General features: G+C 47.5%; 1 protein-coding gene across 2 annotated transcripts in view; it reads left to right on the forward strand.

The window, feature by feature from the left end:
* Positions 1–15,612, forward strand: part of LOC138528818 (protein BTG3-like) — a 79,718-nt gene that overhangs the window by 4,171 nt on the left and 59,935 nt on the right. The window contains exon 2 of one of the 2 annotated variants that reach the window (XM_069640716.1): positions 1,684–2,113. The exons of the other annotated variant lie outside the window; for it this stretch is intronic. The gene's annotated coding sequence lies outside the window, so the exon portion shown is untranslated. The remainder of the gene's footprint in view (positions 1–1,683; positions 2,114–15,612) is intronic. 2 annotated transcript variants of the gene reach the window in all.

Genomic DNA, 15,612 nt, shown 5'->3' on the forward strand with positions numbered 1-15,612 from the left:
TTTTTTAAAAAGAATACGTTGGTGAGATTCGAACCAGGATCTCTCGTCTTCAAGGCATGGCACTAAACCACAAAACCGAACAAGGCTCATAGCTTTAATGTGCACAACTTACCTATTATACATATGTATGGTTGCAGGGTAAGTATGAAAGTTGTGCCCTCCACCTATATGTGCCAGTTGGTCATGTGGCGCATTGCATGCCTTGAAAACTGGTGACCAGGGTTCAAATGCCTGGCAGCGGTACATTTTTAGGGTTCAAATGCCTGGCAGCGGTACATTTTTCTTTAAGTATATCATAATGTCCCCATTTGGCGAAACAGCTATTTGGGCACAGCTGCTAAATGCCAGCAGCTTGGCCTAAATCAACCACGCACCAAATGTGCAGCACTGAATTGTCTGTCGCACCACTGTGGCTGTGCCGAAAGGGGCTCTGTGGCCAAAGTGCTGTGCCGAAACATGGCATCGGGAATGCATCTAAAGGAGCCTTGGGACACGCATAGAAGACCAGTAAGCTATAAAGGGTCATATATAATGGACAAACGGTCAAAACTTGCCTCACGTGAAAGTTAGATTTGCAACATGCTAGGAACTAGCTCCCTTCTTCCCACGAGGTAGTGTCAGCTTACTGGGTAAGTGCCAGATAGCTATGAGCTGCTTGTTTGCTCCTGCTCAACTAATCCCTGAACTTGTGCTATTACTGGTTACCTAGCAGATATTATCTGCACACACTCTCCTAAAACAAACGGGATCCCCTCCCAGTGCTTGCAATGCCAGAGGTGCTGCAACTGACATACATCATGTGTTACAAATACCCCCTGATCTAACCTGTAATTACTTCGTCCTGTGGGCTGAACGCTACTTGTCCCTCTAAGAACGTGGATGCCGACCTTTGCCGTCATGTAACTAGTTGACATGGGGGAGTCCTGTTTGTTCTTGTAATTAACTAAACTATTTGCTGCAGTTTAGAAAGGCGCCATGAGCCATGGAAAACAGATGGAACTTTTGTTTTCAGAAGTTGCTCAAGCCCTTCACATTTGAACTGTGCTCCAACTGTTGAGTCCTCTTGGAGGTCCTTCAAAAAGCCCCAGCATGGGATTGTTTTCTGTGCTTGCTTACCTCTGTGCCACCAAAGTCTGTGGAGTCCTGTAGTTCGGTTATTCCGAGCGGTCCAAATTTAATGGCGCCTCCTTGTTGAAGTTCTGACTTTGTGCTTGTTCTGCACATACTTCCTCTTCTCAAGAAGTGTTTTAAGGACCAAGTGGTCCTACCTAACTGGTACACCCATTGGCAAAGTCTTTGAGAAGCTTTCCATCTCCCAACATGCGGCCTTCAGTGAAAACAATGATCACCCACCTGGGTTGCAGCTCTGGTGCATTGCTGGGTCTGCCCTTTTCTATCTGTCTGAAAGCAATTTAGAATTAAATAGTTTTTTGCTATGTAATTCTGACTTGTCAAAAACTGCGCCAAACAGGAATTAGTCCAACACCTTAGCTAGTTAGCATGGTTGCATTTTTGTTTTACAATGCCCTTATGCTGACACGTGTTTCGGCTGTCACAAAAAGTGTACCCGACTGTCCATCTTGGAAAGACAACCTATCAAAAAATAATGTATGTAGCTATTCTAGCTTTCCATAATGTGCTTTGCTCCGTAAGACAAGTTTACTCTTCTTATTTTGGCTATAGTATATACTGGAAGGCAAGTGCAGCAAGGCTACTCCAGCGACTAAACGGAAGAGACCACATCACACCGGCCCAGAGAAGCCTACACTGGCTTCCAGTAAAAAAAATACATTCATTTCAAAGTCCTCTGCATCGCTCACACATCCCTACATGGACAAGGAACCAAATTCCTCCAAGCCAAAATCAACCGCTACCAACCAGGAAGAAACCTATGATGGAGCAATGACCTCAAACGAAATTCGGATGAACCGCACTTTCCCATTTGATGGCCAAATATGGAACTCGATCAACGACAGATCATCTGATGTTCAGAAAATGACTAAAAACCTAGCTATTCAACACGCCAAGGCTAGTTACGGGAGTCCAAGTAACCAGCCTTTGACCGGAAGTTATGGCGCAGCATATGGGAGTCAGGGGAGCATAAGTGCATATGGTAAGTAGTATTAAGGCAAGGTCTATTAACGGTGATGCTAGTGGTATTTCACAGCTGCCTAGAAGGATAATTGTTCACTCTTAACTTATTGGCAGAGAACATGCACTGATATGATGTATAGCACCTATAGTGTTGTAACGCTTCAATGCATGGGAAGGGAGGGAAGAATGGAAAATACAATGACATTCTTACAGGACATGAACAGTGAGGATGTGAAATTAACTATCATACTCGGCCTGATGACATTGAGCTTGGACATAAAGAAGGAAGGAGGGTGGGAAGGAAATTGTCAGACAGGCGACTAACATATAGTAAGTGCATAGGAGAAAGTAAGGGGAGGAGAGGCGGGGGAGGTGAGAAAAGTACACTCAAAAGCAGCAAAGCAAGCAGGAGAGTGAATACAATAGTCAGTAGTAAAACCATGTTGCAAGCCAGGATACAACTTTAGCTTGCGTCACATCTAGATAGAAATGTGAATATTAGCATGTACCACACTTAGATGGAATTCTTAACTTTAGCTTGCGTCACATCTAGACGGGATTATGAATATTAGCATGTACCACACTTAGATGGAATTCTTAACGTTAGCTTGTGTCGCATCTAGATAGAAATGTGAATGTTAGCATGCGCCACACTTGGATGAAACTGTGAATGATGGTAAGTGCAACACTTGATTGGAATCGTGATCAATATCCTGCCTCACATCTAGACAGAATATTGAAAATTAGCAACAATGGAATAGTGAATGATAGCAAACATCAGACATAGACATAACTGCAAGGACAGCAATGCCAACTAACCAATCCACTAACAATTTCATCCCTCTGCATACACTTCTCTAACCAAACACAACCACAAGCCTAAAACGCAGCAATCCGCACTAACTTCACTACACTGCAAAAACAAAACAAACCTCACGTAGACTTGCACAACAGCACACGACTACTGACCGTAAAACACCCCAAGCCCAGCCGACGGACCCACCGGGGTGAGGCTGCCATCAGCACATCACTGCTCTCTTGCACTTTTCCAGTTTATTCCCACTAACTCACCCCCCCCTCTCCCTTTCAGAGTCACCAGAGCACCAGGGGACCACTACGGTGGTGATAGTGCGCGGTACAAATATCCTTTAACATTAACATAAAAAACAGGCACCCTCCTCAGGCACCAAGGCAATCTGGTGACGGTACGAACCCTGGAATCAACAATAAATCAACCACACTGTTCTAAATACTAACCGTCCCTGCTTACCCGCTCCTCACCAGCACACCACCCACCTACCACACACGCCTTAAATGGCCAGCCTTTACTACATACATAACACACACCTGCCAAAAGAACAAACTGCCACAATCAAACAACCCAGACACTGGACGTTGCCCCTCTGACACAATAACCCCAGTGCACACAATCCCAGCATTCAGAAATCGTTGTGCTGCGTGCGGCCAGAGAATGCGCATGTGAAATGCAGCTCTTCTCTGTACACACCCGCACCCAACAATTGGGGGACTGAGACAGAGTGCTAGATCCGATTGATATGCTAGCTACAGATAGCAAGTATTAAAACACTAGGATTTTTGTAGACTCAGCATAGATGGTTGGGGGTTAAAGAACCTGCAGGCAGGTGGGAGAGTTGATCATATGTTTGCGGACTTGTAAGATATCCTTCAATCGATGTAGCATTAGGTTGCCTTTTCCCGATGCAGTAACTTTTTTTGTGTATTGAGCGTATCTGACCACTCCAAACTCCCTTTAGCCCACACTAGACTATCAGGGTGACCTTGTTGGGGTTGAGCTCTGTACATTCCCTGCACTGGATCCTCTGAGAGCTGCTGGCATACGTGGACTCCCTGGCTTTGCCCTGTCTGGCCAGGCCCTCTTCTTCCCCCGCTAGAATAGTATTGTATTTTACTTGTCATTTGTATAGTGCCAATTTCACCATTATTATAGTCTCAATGCGCTGGGAATGCCCTCAGAGGACCAGTGTTGGAGGTCCTGGGGGAGGGGGATGGTGTGTGTGTGTGTGTGTGTGTGTGTGTGTGTGTGTGTGTGTGCTTGCTTGCTTGCTTCTCAGGGCTGGCCAGGCTGCGGTAGAAAAGCAACCCATGTAGTCACGATTGTGGATGGGTGCTCAGAAGAGTAGGGATGGTGTCCGTGCTAGAGACTTGATGTGTGCTCAGCATGCCCAAATTTATCGTAGGACTGCACCGCATTCTGCTCTCAGAGGTGTTGAGGCATAGGGTGGTGTAAGTAGGCAGAGAATTTATGTGGACCGAACGACCACATTTTTATTCAGTCCTTGCTGTATACTGATGTGTGTGGTTAGTGAAGTTGTGTATTATACGTACCTTGCCGCCATTGGAGCCGTATTGATGTTAGGGCGCGCCCTCGGGTATTTGGCTTCTTCATTTGGTTCTTGCGGCTGTGATAAAAACTGTTAGGAGCAGCAGCATTTCTGCTCCAAGTAAACGCCACAGGAGGTGAACGGGTTGTGCTTCCAGTTCTTCTAGGTGGGTTAAGTGTATGATTGCGGTGGAGGTGGCGTTGGTTCTATTGCACCACTGTGCTTCTACTACTGTTGATTGATTAGTCCGTTTTCTGTCCATCTGTCAGGTGCAGTCATGCATCAATCCTGTGACGTTACATATGCGAGTGCTGTGAATCGGCCAGTGGCGCTTGAAGGAAGGCAGGGTCGTGATGGATGATGGAATATGTGTGCGTTATTGGAACTTACTGAGGACAGCATCCTCTTGCAGGTCCCTTCACACAGAACAGCAGCTATGTTTTCACTGTCAGAAAGTTGGTTTATTTGTGGTGATACAAATATTCACTGAGTTAAGAGTTAGACCTCTGACCCTCCCTAAATGGCGGGAGATGGGGGGCGGGATTAAAGTCAATAAAGCGAGCCTGCTCCTTTTGATTGGCAGAGCAATCGTCCCCTTTTGGGAACCTCCTGGTCATAAAGTACAGTTTGGTTATACTTCCATCACTGGAGGAAAGGGGTCGCTCCCACATGGTAGGTGGGCCAGATGACCTACACACATAGCCTTGCAGGGAAATGGCTGCTATACTAGTAGCCCCTCAAGCTGGCGTAGCACCAGCGATACGAAGACCGTATGACCTGAACTAAACCCTCAAAGGGGGAACAGTAGAAGCAATTGCTATAATCTAGCAGCATCAAAATGGTGGCAATAGCCAGTGACATTTGGTGCTTGTGCATTAAGCAAAAGGTTTCCCTGATGGGGGAAACGAGCGCCTTGAAGTGATTGTTGTGTGGGATCTGCAAAAGACACTAGTCCATTCTAAATGCCACAGTTAGTTGTGGAATCGTGGCCTCTGCGTTCCCTGGCCTCTTCTTTAGCCTCTTGGAGAGCAGACGGTCTGGTCTCTCTTTGTGTCTGTCACTCTCACTTCCACCTCTCGAGTTCTCGCTTTCACTTTCCCAGTCACGACAGACGACAACCGGGGCATTTTTTAAAACATTTTTTTTTTGTTTAGTATTCTTTTTCCCTCTTTCATTTTTCCTCTCCACATGACCCGCTGTTTGCCTTTCTGCATACCTCTACCTCCCTCCTTCTCGCGGCAGTCTGTCATATAGGGAACACTCAGGAGGCCGCCCCTCTCGTATTTACCTCCTCTCACCTCCCTTCTCGTACTTTTTTGCTAAATGCATTCGCTTTCTTGGTACCGGGGACGGATTATAGTTGACAGTTCGAAGTAGTAAGAAAAATGCAGGTCCGGATTTCCCGTGAGATGGCTACAGTGGGTGTGTGATTATTATGCATTTAAAATAGTGCGTGATCGAGATGGAATGCTTTCATAAAGCTGCCTGCTGTGTAACATGGTGACCTCACTCAGGTGATGGTGAGGCCGGGTTTGAGGTTGCAGGAGGAGGGACAAACGCTGCCATGTCCTCCAAGCAATGGAGCCCCCTGGTGCCACTGAAACGGCAGATGCGTCAGGTAATGACCGTCCGTGTGTTACACGGACCAGCGGGAGATCCCACGCCAAGCCACGCAGAATGCCTGCACGTTACACACACACACACGGCGCGGCCTGGACCTGCCCCCTGAGGACTGATCATTCTGTACTTTCGCCCTTGAGAGAAACTTGGGGACTTTCTCCCGTGGAATTTCTGTGCAGTGTCACTGTTTATGTGCGCGCTGCATGTTTTGCCAAGGGATGATGAAACTGGCAGCAACTCTGGCACTCCTGCATAAAGCCCTGCTTGGCATGGCCTCGCCCGGCTGCCAGCATCACAAGGTGGATAAGTGGTAGGGATGGGGCGGGGTGTGCGCTTTCCTGGAAGCGTGGCGGTGGTGGGGGGGAGGGGCCGCGGAGCACGGGGACCCATCGGAGGATGCTGGGCTCGCGCGCTCCTGTCAGGTGATGCAGGAAGCGCTCCAGAAAAGCCCCATTGTCTGTTTGAGGAACTCACAGTGCCCGTCTGTGTTCGAAATACAAATAGGCAGCGCCATTCGGGAGGGTGGTGGCGATTGAGTCCAGGGGGGCTATAGGGTCAGAATAAAGGGTCATGCAGATATTTCAAAAAAGGTAGCGCTCCTGTGCCAGGTTCTTTCTGGAGAGGAGCGCCTACTACCTTTTTTGAAATATTTGCAAGGAACTTGGGGCTGGTCACCCTGAGTTACCTGGGGTTAACCAGACGTGGACTCCCTGCGCTCAGAGAGGCATCAGCTTCACCTCACTGATGAGGCCCAACAATGCTAAACACGCGTATGGGGTTGCTGTTGGTACTCTTGTTCAGAGAGGAATTGCCATAGCATTTCGGTGCTGGACTGCCCATGTGGGCGGGACAAAGACTGATGTGCAAATGAATATTTCCCATCTGTGAAGGGTACAGTGAACAAAAAGCGTGTGCTGCAAACTCTCATCTCAGAACAGGCTATCATGCCGTATTCTTTGTGGAGAGGAGCGCCTGCTGCCCTTTTTTAAGGGTCATGCAGCTATGCTGGATTTGGGAGCATTTATTCCAGAAGCCCCAATTCTAGCACAATCGCGTTTGTACTAACGCGTCTCAACAGGTCTAATCGACTTTTTTTTGGACTCCACCAGCGTTTTTCAGTAGGCCTGCTTTGCGATGCTGCCAGTGCCAGCGTTGTTTCTCAGAAGGCCCTGATGGGGCACAACCAGGTTGCTTGGAGAATGATGGCACAGCTGGCATTTGAAGATTACTTTTCATGGGATGGGATGCCGGGGCTGGGGCGGTGTTGCTCCTTTTTACTTTTGATGTAACAATCCCGCCATTTCTCAGCAGGAGGAAGAGCTCTTGAACCTCATTGCGTGATGTCTCCCTCGGGAAATGTTGGAGTCCTCAAACGGGGACCAGTTTTAAAGACTTTGCATCAGGGTCTAATATATAAATGCAAGCTCCCAGAGCTTTTCTGAAAGATATTTTAGTTTTATCGGTCATATTTCTTTGATGCTGAGCGACGGCCTTCTCTAGCCTTGTTTTTGGTGTGCGTGTGCTCGGACACTCCCCATGCAGTCCTTTTCATTTTTTTTACTGGTAAAAAATTCCACCATCTTGAATTGTATCCTCCTTAGAATAACGTTCCGGGAAGTGCCTTGATCCAGGATTGCTGGCACAGTTCTCCCAGTGTGCATGCAGACCTGTTTCCATTGATCTGTGGAGCTGAGCAGTTGTGAGCAGTCAATGTTGGGAAACACCCTGATTTCCCCACCTGCCAAGCAACGGAGACTAGAAGCACACGGGAGTTTTTGTCCGCTTCCCGTGACCAAGTGCCTTGAGGCTATCCGTGTTTCGCAGCACCTGGCCGTTAAGGTGATTGTAGATCCCATGAGGATGCTGGACGGAGGCACAGCACTGGAGGTGTATTCCCGCCCCAGTAGGCTGCCCTGACTGCAGCATCAGCGCTGGAGGAGGAGTTCACCATATGACGCAGCCCAGTGCCATGATCCAGCCAGGTAAATCTTTCCCGGATCTCCAATCCAGCAAATTCCCACTCATTTCCGACAATAGGTATGCATGATGCATAATCTTCATGACCTATCGTGACAATTTGACACCTGCCCTCATGCGCAGCACAAAATGCTCCCTCAGCTTGATCGAAATGACGGCGGCCATCAACCAGTGATTGAGACATACTTGAACCATTTGAACGGAAATTGCAGTTGGCTTGTCGATGCCTTGCCAACCCTACCGATTCAGGCAGTAGGCTACTGCTTTTTCAGCAGCCCTACCACCTACTGATTTGGGTGTCAAAGTGTACTGATTTATGGCTCCAGGCCTGGCTGCCTGAGGCCCAACCAGCAACATCAGCATCCTCCATGTGTATTGGAAGGTGGACGTGTTAAGGGCCTATTAATTTGATTGATGTTGAAATGCTGTCTGGTTATAACCTACAGTGAAACGGATTCCACCAGCGTGGATGGAAAGTCATTTTTTGAAAAGTATTTAAACATTATATGCAGAGTTTCTGAAATATTGCATGCAGTAGTTATGAAAATCTGCATAGTTGTACTGCTGTGCCCACCCTAACGGTAATCAGCATATGCAGTAATTTGTCTGAAAAATCCACACAGCTAATAATGAGTCTGTAAGTAACACAAGCGCAGCTCACAGGTGACACTGGAACCCTTGCAGATCCATTCTGCTGTGAAAAAACAAAACATTCCAACAATTTCCATAATTTGAGGGCACCGATTGAGGGATTTAAAAGCAGAATGCCAGTGCCATGTTGCCATTAAATAGAATAACGAACGCCCCCCCCCCATCAAGTACATTTTAATAATGTAACGTTTTCATAGTGGTTTAGGCTGTGTTCCCCCTACGTCTAAGCACTGTAAATCATGTGAGTCTGATTTACAAAGCGTTTGTCGGTGGCATTTTCCCATTGAAAAACTGTTTTATAAATCAGGCCTATGTCTTATTCTTACCCAGTTTAATGGTAATCAGTTAATTGACCTTAAATGGATGAAAGGCTGAGCCTTGCTGGTATTAAAGCTAAATATAAAGTGCAGGGGACGGGGGTTCCGTATCTGTGGGATCTCGTTTTTGTGGTATTGAAGTCCTGCAAGCTGAATACTGATGTCTGGGATGAGCACTTTAACTCACAGGGCTATTTTACCATTTTGTTACGAGTCATTTTGGAGCACTGTGACTGTATAAAGTACTTGATCTGCTGCCCTTTTCTCTATATAGTACAAAACCCTGTAGTTATAATACCCTTATTCTACATTTGGAATACATTATGCCATATATGTAGACACACTCTCAGAGCCCTGGGTACTGTGAGGTCCAGGCAAGTGTCGGAGCGTCCGCATGACGCCACACACATCCCGTGCCTCTCAGAGCTGCTTGCGTGAGCTCATTGTGGATACTGTTGGTTCAGAGCTCATTGTGGATACTGTTGGTTCAGAGCTCCTAGCCGGTGCTCTGTATCGCTGCAGACATTCTTCTGACCTTCCCAGTGTCTGTCTGCACACAGCTGTAAGTGTCTCCAATCTCTGAGGCAGGTACATTTGTTTCTTTTTTTAATATCTGACAATTGATGTGTCAAGGGCAGCTTGGATAAGCTGCAAAGCTCCATTTAGTGCTTCAGTGCCTGGCTGTAATTACCTAGTGTGCTGGCCCAGTGTTCCTGGGGCACAGGGCCTGTTCATTACATTTAACTTCCCATCACGTTTTCAGCACACATCGAGGGAGTCATGCACCATACAATTGCCGGTCACCGGTGAGGGAAAGCACTGTGCAAGGCACACCTTCTCGCACACTTCTTCCTTCAGTGTACACTTCTATTTCGTGCTTCATGTCTCCCAAAGGCATTGGTTGTGGGAAGCTGCATGTTGACATAGATACAGTCACTAGAAATCAGTATTATGGCATGAGGGCCTTTCCACCTTTTCGTTTGAAAGGGGTAATAAGCTTCCGGGATGCCCCCCAGCAACTGCCCCATGTTGCCAGTCGGCAGTCTCCTAACACAGCAATATAATTCGCTCTATATTACTTTCATTGTGGGGCTTTAAATGCACTCTTTGCCACGCCTGCCTTACAAGCTGCATTTGTGGGAGCCTTCGCAACCATCACTTCCCTTGGGGTATACAGATGTGTTCATACCTTGTTGCCTTTACACACCAGTTCCTCCACAGCAGGCACTTGCTGACATAGGATTTATAACTTTTCAGTGGGTATTTTGTGTTTCAGCTTCCGGCCAGTTGGCCATCTCGTGATAATCAACAGCTATTAATCACCAGCTGTATTTCTTTGTCTCCCTAATGTATGCACCTCACAGGTGCCTTTTGACGTTTTTCCGCTGTAAGCAAGGGGGGGGTGCTCAACCATTATGTTGAAGTGGGTGCCCACACATTTTCAGCTGGGCAAGGGCAGTGAGTCTCTGTGGCAACCTGAAGGTAGCCTGTACATTTGTGTTTTGTCAGAAATTGATATTTTGGCCAATTAATATCCTGGTGTTCACTCCGTACAAGAATACATTCTTTGTAAATTTGAATAGTTAATATCTTGACATCAAGTATGCCATTTGTTGTATTTGAAAGATCAGTGGCACCGGAGCCGAGTGAAATGTTTTATAGAGTTTGTCAGAATACCTAAGGTTGGGGGATAAAGTCAACATATTTTAGAGAATGAGACCAGAGAAATTGGAGTAAGCCTTGAAGAGGCTGTAAGGTTCATTGGCCCTCGAGGGCCACAAAGACCTGTCTTCCTACGAAGACCTGCACTTAGTTCACGTCTGCTTCTTATGTGAGAGTACTTGGCACACATAATTATAAAATCTTCCTCGTCACAGTACTCATTTAAGGTGCTCTGTCTGACTTGCAACAGAATCCAGAGATTCCTACAGATTTTTGGTCACAGAATGTTTGCATGTATGCGATGGTCATTGCAGCACATTTGTCACCCATGGAGGCTGAGTTCCATACGGCACGACTTCTAAAGGTCACAGTCCTTTACACATACAGTCATCACAGTGGGACACACCAAAACGCTCGCTTTGTCATTTGTTGGCCTGAAATGTCTCTTTCCACTTCCTCTGCTCACGGGCTCCGTCTCTTTAAAAGCAAGTCTCTTACTCAGCGTGCCTTCTCTCCCTAGGCCAGCTAACCCCTCTTTGCACAGCCCGCTCGGCCTCTGTAAGTAGAGCGTTCTTCCTCTTCACCTGTCTCCCCCAGAAGTGGGTGTCTTCCACCCCCGCAGCTGTTCTTTCCTCCCCCCTCACTCTCTCCTTCCGGTAGCAAGTGGCCTGGAAACGTTTCTCTCCACCTGCCTTCAAAACTCGGTGTCACGCATCAAGGCGTTGAGGGGAGTGTCCCAGAACAATGCCAACATTCATTGCCCCTTATTTGTGTATAATACATTTTCAAAAACACAATATGACCCAAGTCTGAAAGTTTACAAACAGAAACTACATTTTTCTGTAGGAATCCCTGGGCATATAAATCTCTCCAGTCATCTACCCCCAACATGTCTTAGGTAGGACGGGGGGCAAAACGGCTGAAATCGAATTGACAATTTCTGGTCAAAATATGCACTCTTTGCCAACGAGCACAACTGGCCATTTGGCTGAGATTTTATTCTATTCTGCCTGAAATGTTGAGCAATGAAGGGGCTGTGGAAAGTTTTGTCCCTCTAATTGGCTGAAATTTCGTTGGGGGGGAAAAAAATACATTCTAAAATCTGCTCGACCAGCAAACTGAAACATGGGACGAATTTTGCTTCACTGTGATCGTTTTGCCGCCCTGAGAGATTTTGAGGCAGATAGTGCGGTTGTCTGTATTTAAGCAGTATCCTACAAATAAAAGGTAGATTTTGTGACTGTAAATTTGGTAGCAATGCCTGGATATTGGCGCGAGCAGGGCGCCTCCTCTCCCTGACCTACCAGCACTTCTGCCCAACGCCTCCAACAAAAGCAGTGTGTGCGGAGCAAGGGTGCGCGGTGTTGCGCTCCGCTTGCCTTGGCCCAGGAGGGCCTCCATTGCTGCTCGATTCCTGGCCAAGCCCCCTCTGTTTCAAAGGGACTGGGTGTTGCCCTCTGCGGGGGTGTTGGGCGGGAGGCGCCTATGGAGCATGGAGGCGGTGGTGCACACGCAGTCGGGGGAGTATGAATCTGCACTCTAGGATGACTGCTGATTAACATACCATAAGGTGAGACTACCCCTTTGACCTAACTATCGTGTAATAGTGCAAGTCTATGCTAAGCCCCGGCGCAAGATCCTGATCATGAGGCGTAAAGGGGTTCCGGGCTGCCGCCCAGCCCCCGCAACCTATTACGGGGACTGACATTGATCCTGACCCTGCTTCTAGGGGGGACATCTGCAGCACTATCAAGACCACCGGAGAAGTGTGCCTCCTGATTAAAGAAATACAGCAGTTCCTAGGGTCCGACCGGCAGAACTGGAGGGGTTCAACGGGCAGCATAGATCCCTGGGGACCCCTGGAATCAGTCCTGGCAACGGTGTTAGTATGGTTGCAAGTAAGCCCGATGGCATGACTGGTGTCTCCTGTTTGGATAGCCTTACCGTCAAGGAGAGGACCGCCGCCATGCCTGTGATCAAGGGCCGTCAATCAACCCCAAGTGATGCCAGTGGTGTTCCTGGGGACATGGGGCCAAGCCTCTGTCCCCGGACTTGGAGCTACTTTGACAAACCTGCCGTAGATGTCCCCCAATCTTCTGCTTCTTCCATTGTTATTGCCAGGGTGGCTACCCCACAGACAACCAGTGACATATTGTGTTACATACAAGAGCGGGGACCGGCTGTGGGAGGAATAGGGATGGTTTATGCGCCCAGCCAACCGCCATCACAGCAATCCAGGGTCGCGGGGGGTGTCTATTGAGAAAATTCTGAGGGGCAAATTGGAGGACTCTGTGTCTCTGACCCCATTGAGCTTGAACACCATGGCAAAGGACGTACCATAATCTGGACGCACTTGCACCCTTTTTGCCATGGAATGAATGGAACCTGTGGTTGAGGTTGCTCCAGGAGAAGGGCCTGCTGATGCCAACCGGTCTGGGACATAGCACCTACAGGACATGAATCTAGGAATGAAAGCCTTGCCTTTCCCGCCCTTATTAAATGCCCCCAAACCACCTGTCCCCTGCTCTCAGTCAACCGGTGATTCCCCGCCATGTGGGAACGCTGTGACCATGGCTGCGGAAGTAAACCTGTAAAGACCGAATTAACAGAGATAAACCTGCTTCTACTGGTCTTGATCGAAGCCCAGGCGAGAGGGCGAGGGAGGGGAGACAAGGGGGGGGGGGCGCCACCCTTGGGTTTGGATGACACCAAGGGGCTTTATAGTTCATTAGCAGAACTCGAAACAAATGCCAGAAAAGCCCTTATAATTGTTAAAGCCACTGGAGCCCCCGTTGATCCAAGTAAAAACTCCAGCAAAAATCTACCCCAGGCTCTGAATCAACGAGAGCCCCTTGAGTCCACCTCAAGCCCGTAGGACCGAGACAGGGGTGTTAATACCGAGGGAAATCGATAACAATGTATGCAACAAGGGATGCTGGGGTTGCTAATGTTGGGGGTGGGTGGGGTAATGGCCCAAATGCAGACTGTTGCAGTCAGGCCAGACAATGGCCTTGAAAGGGCTCGAACATTAGAAGAGAACCTAGGGCCCCAGGGAGGGGTAATTTATTCCTGCATGGGGTTCCAAAGATGCATCCCAATCGACACGAGCCAAGGGATGCACTTCTCAAAAAATGTACGCCTCGGCTTCGTATAGTCGGGGGCTGTCGATTTGTAAACCTGAGAACCAATTGTGACTTGCACCAGAATATGCTCTGAGGGTGACGCCACCACTGACCTACTGAAGCTGGTATTCGGGGACCAGAGAATGGCCAATGGTGTACTGCCCCTGAACAGTGCAGTGAATCATGGCCGGAAACCGCGCAGCTCAATCCTTGTCCGCCCATACTCGCCTGATGGCATTACCAATCTCCCTGGAAATAACTGTACACATGCTGTCCTTTCTGGTGCCGATGCCCTCCCATTGCGGGGAAAGGCATATGTGTAATCCCGTTGGCATAGGGTTTGTTGACCTCTAGGTGAAACGAAAGGGGGATAGCGTTGTTGTTTATTATTATTATTATTCTATAATCTTTAGTTTGGATTATTTTTAGGATGTGCTTTGATGGCCTAATGGGCGAATGAAGTTACTTGATGAGTGTGCCCCAGTTTTATACATTCACAGCATTGCCGCATACTGGACTGAGCAGGCAGCTTGAGAGAGAGATTTTTCAAGGATCATGAGCTTTTCATAATGTGGAAACCCCGGAATTGGAACCCTGGTTTCCTGTCCCCAATTACCGCATCGCCCACAGTCTGGCACAAAAACAAATGCTCAAAAGTAATTAAACTCCATGGCAGCGCTGCCCTTCATATATGCATACCGTGCTTGTTTGTTTATTTATTTAGTATGGCGCGCAAAACCCAGAGGTAACAGGGCGCAACAGAGGGCAGGAAGATAAGATTACATAAAAGCTTAGTTGCAGGATAAGGCACACATGAGAAAAAAACAAAAAAGAGGCATAGCATTACATTTCGTGGAGTGTGCATATATACATATAGTTAAGCGAATGCTTGCATATTTACATATTTAGTGCTGTACATAGGGGCAGTTTGGTTGCACTTACATATATCCATATTTAAAGCTGTGCATGGCAGTCAGGTTAGAACAACGGCATGGGCAGATGAGATGGCAGGGTTAGTCGTGAGGATCATTGGTCCGCAACCAGGTGAGGGTGTTTCGCCTGGAGCTATAGTAGGATTGGTCTGTCCTAATGTTGAGTGGGAGGGCGGAAACAATCCATTTCCACTGCTTTCTTTGTACAATCAAAGCACAGGGGCAACATGTCTGTCAGCTGTCTTGTTGTCTCTTGGGGACACGGAAGCTCACCTGCTCATAACATTGTATTGCATGTTTTGTTTCCTGGGTGGAAGCATGACTCGTAAGTGCTGCTGCTTTGAGTAAGCGAAGAGGCAGTGTGTGATGCATTCGAATTAATGTGGATAAACACAAAGGCTCTGTTGGGCCATTTATGAGCAGTGATTTGTAGAGTGCCCGCTTATAGGAAATTACACACAGATCAAGGAAACCGGGCACAGGGGAGTGAGGGATTTGGATCGCATCACAGCATTTAGTAAGTGGAGAGTTGAGCTTTGGGGCCTGGTTTCACAGTTTTTATAATTGAGGCAGTACACAGTATCTCCTCCTTTCTACCCATCCCAACTTGTGTTTTTTGTTTTAAAGTTGTCTTTTAAGATCGAACACAAGTACCTTGTGTCCAATAATGGCAATGCACCAAACCGCATGGTAAATGAACCTACCAATACATTAGTAATGGACACGTTAGACAAACAGTGGGTCAATGTTTATTTTTTTTAATTTTTTTTCGTTCAAGCCCCTTTTTTAGGCTTGAATAACCAAATCCAATATGGCTGCCATTGCTTCATGTGCGATTGCATTTGTATATGATCATCAACATGGAGGTAGGATC

This window comes from Ambystoma mexicanum, chromosome 1q (genome assembly GCF_040938575.1).
Source record: "Ambystoma mexicanum isolate Mex_15411 chromosome 1q, UKY_AmexF1_1, whole genome shotgun sequence".
NCBI classification, from domain to species: domain Eukaryota; kingdom Metazoa; phylum Chordata; class Amphibia; order Caudata; family Ambystomatidae; genus Ambystoma; species Ambystoma mexicanum.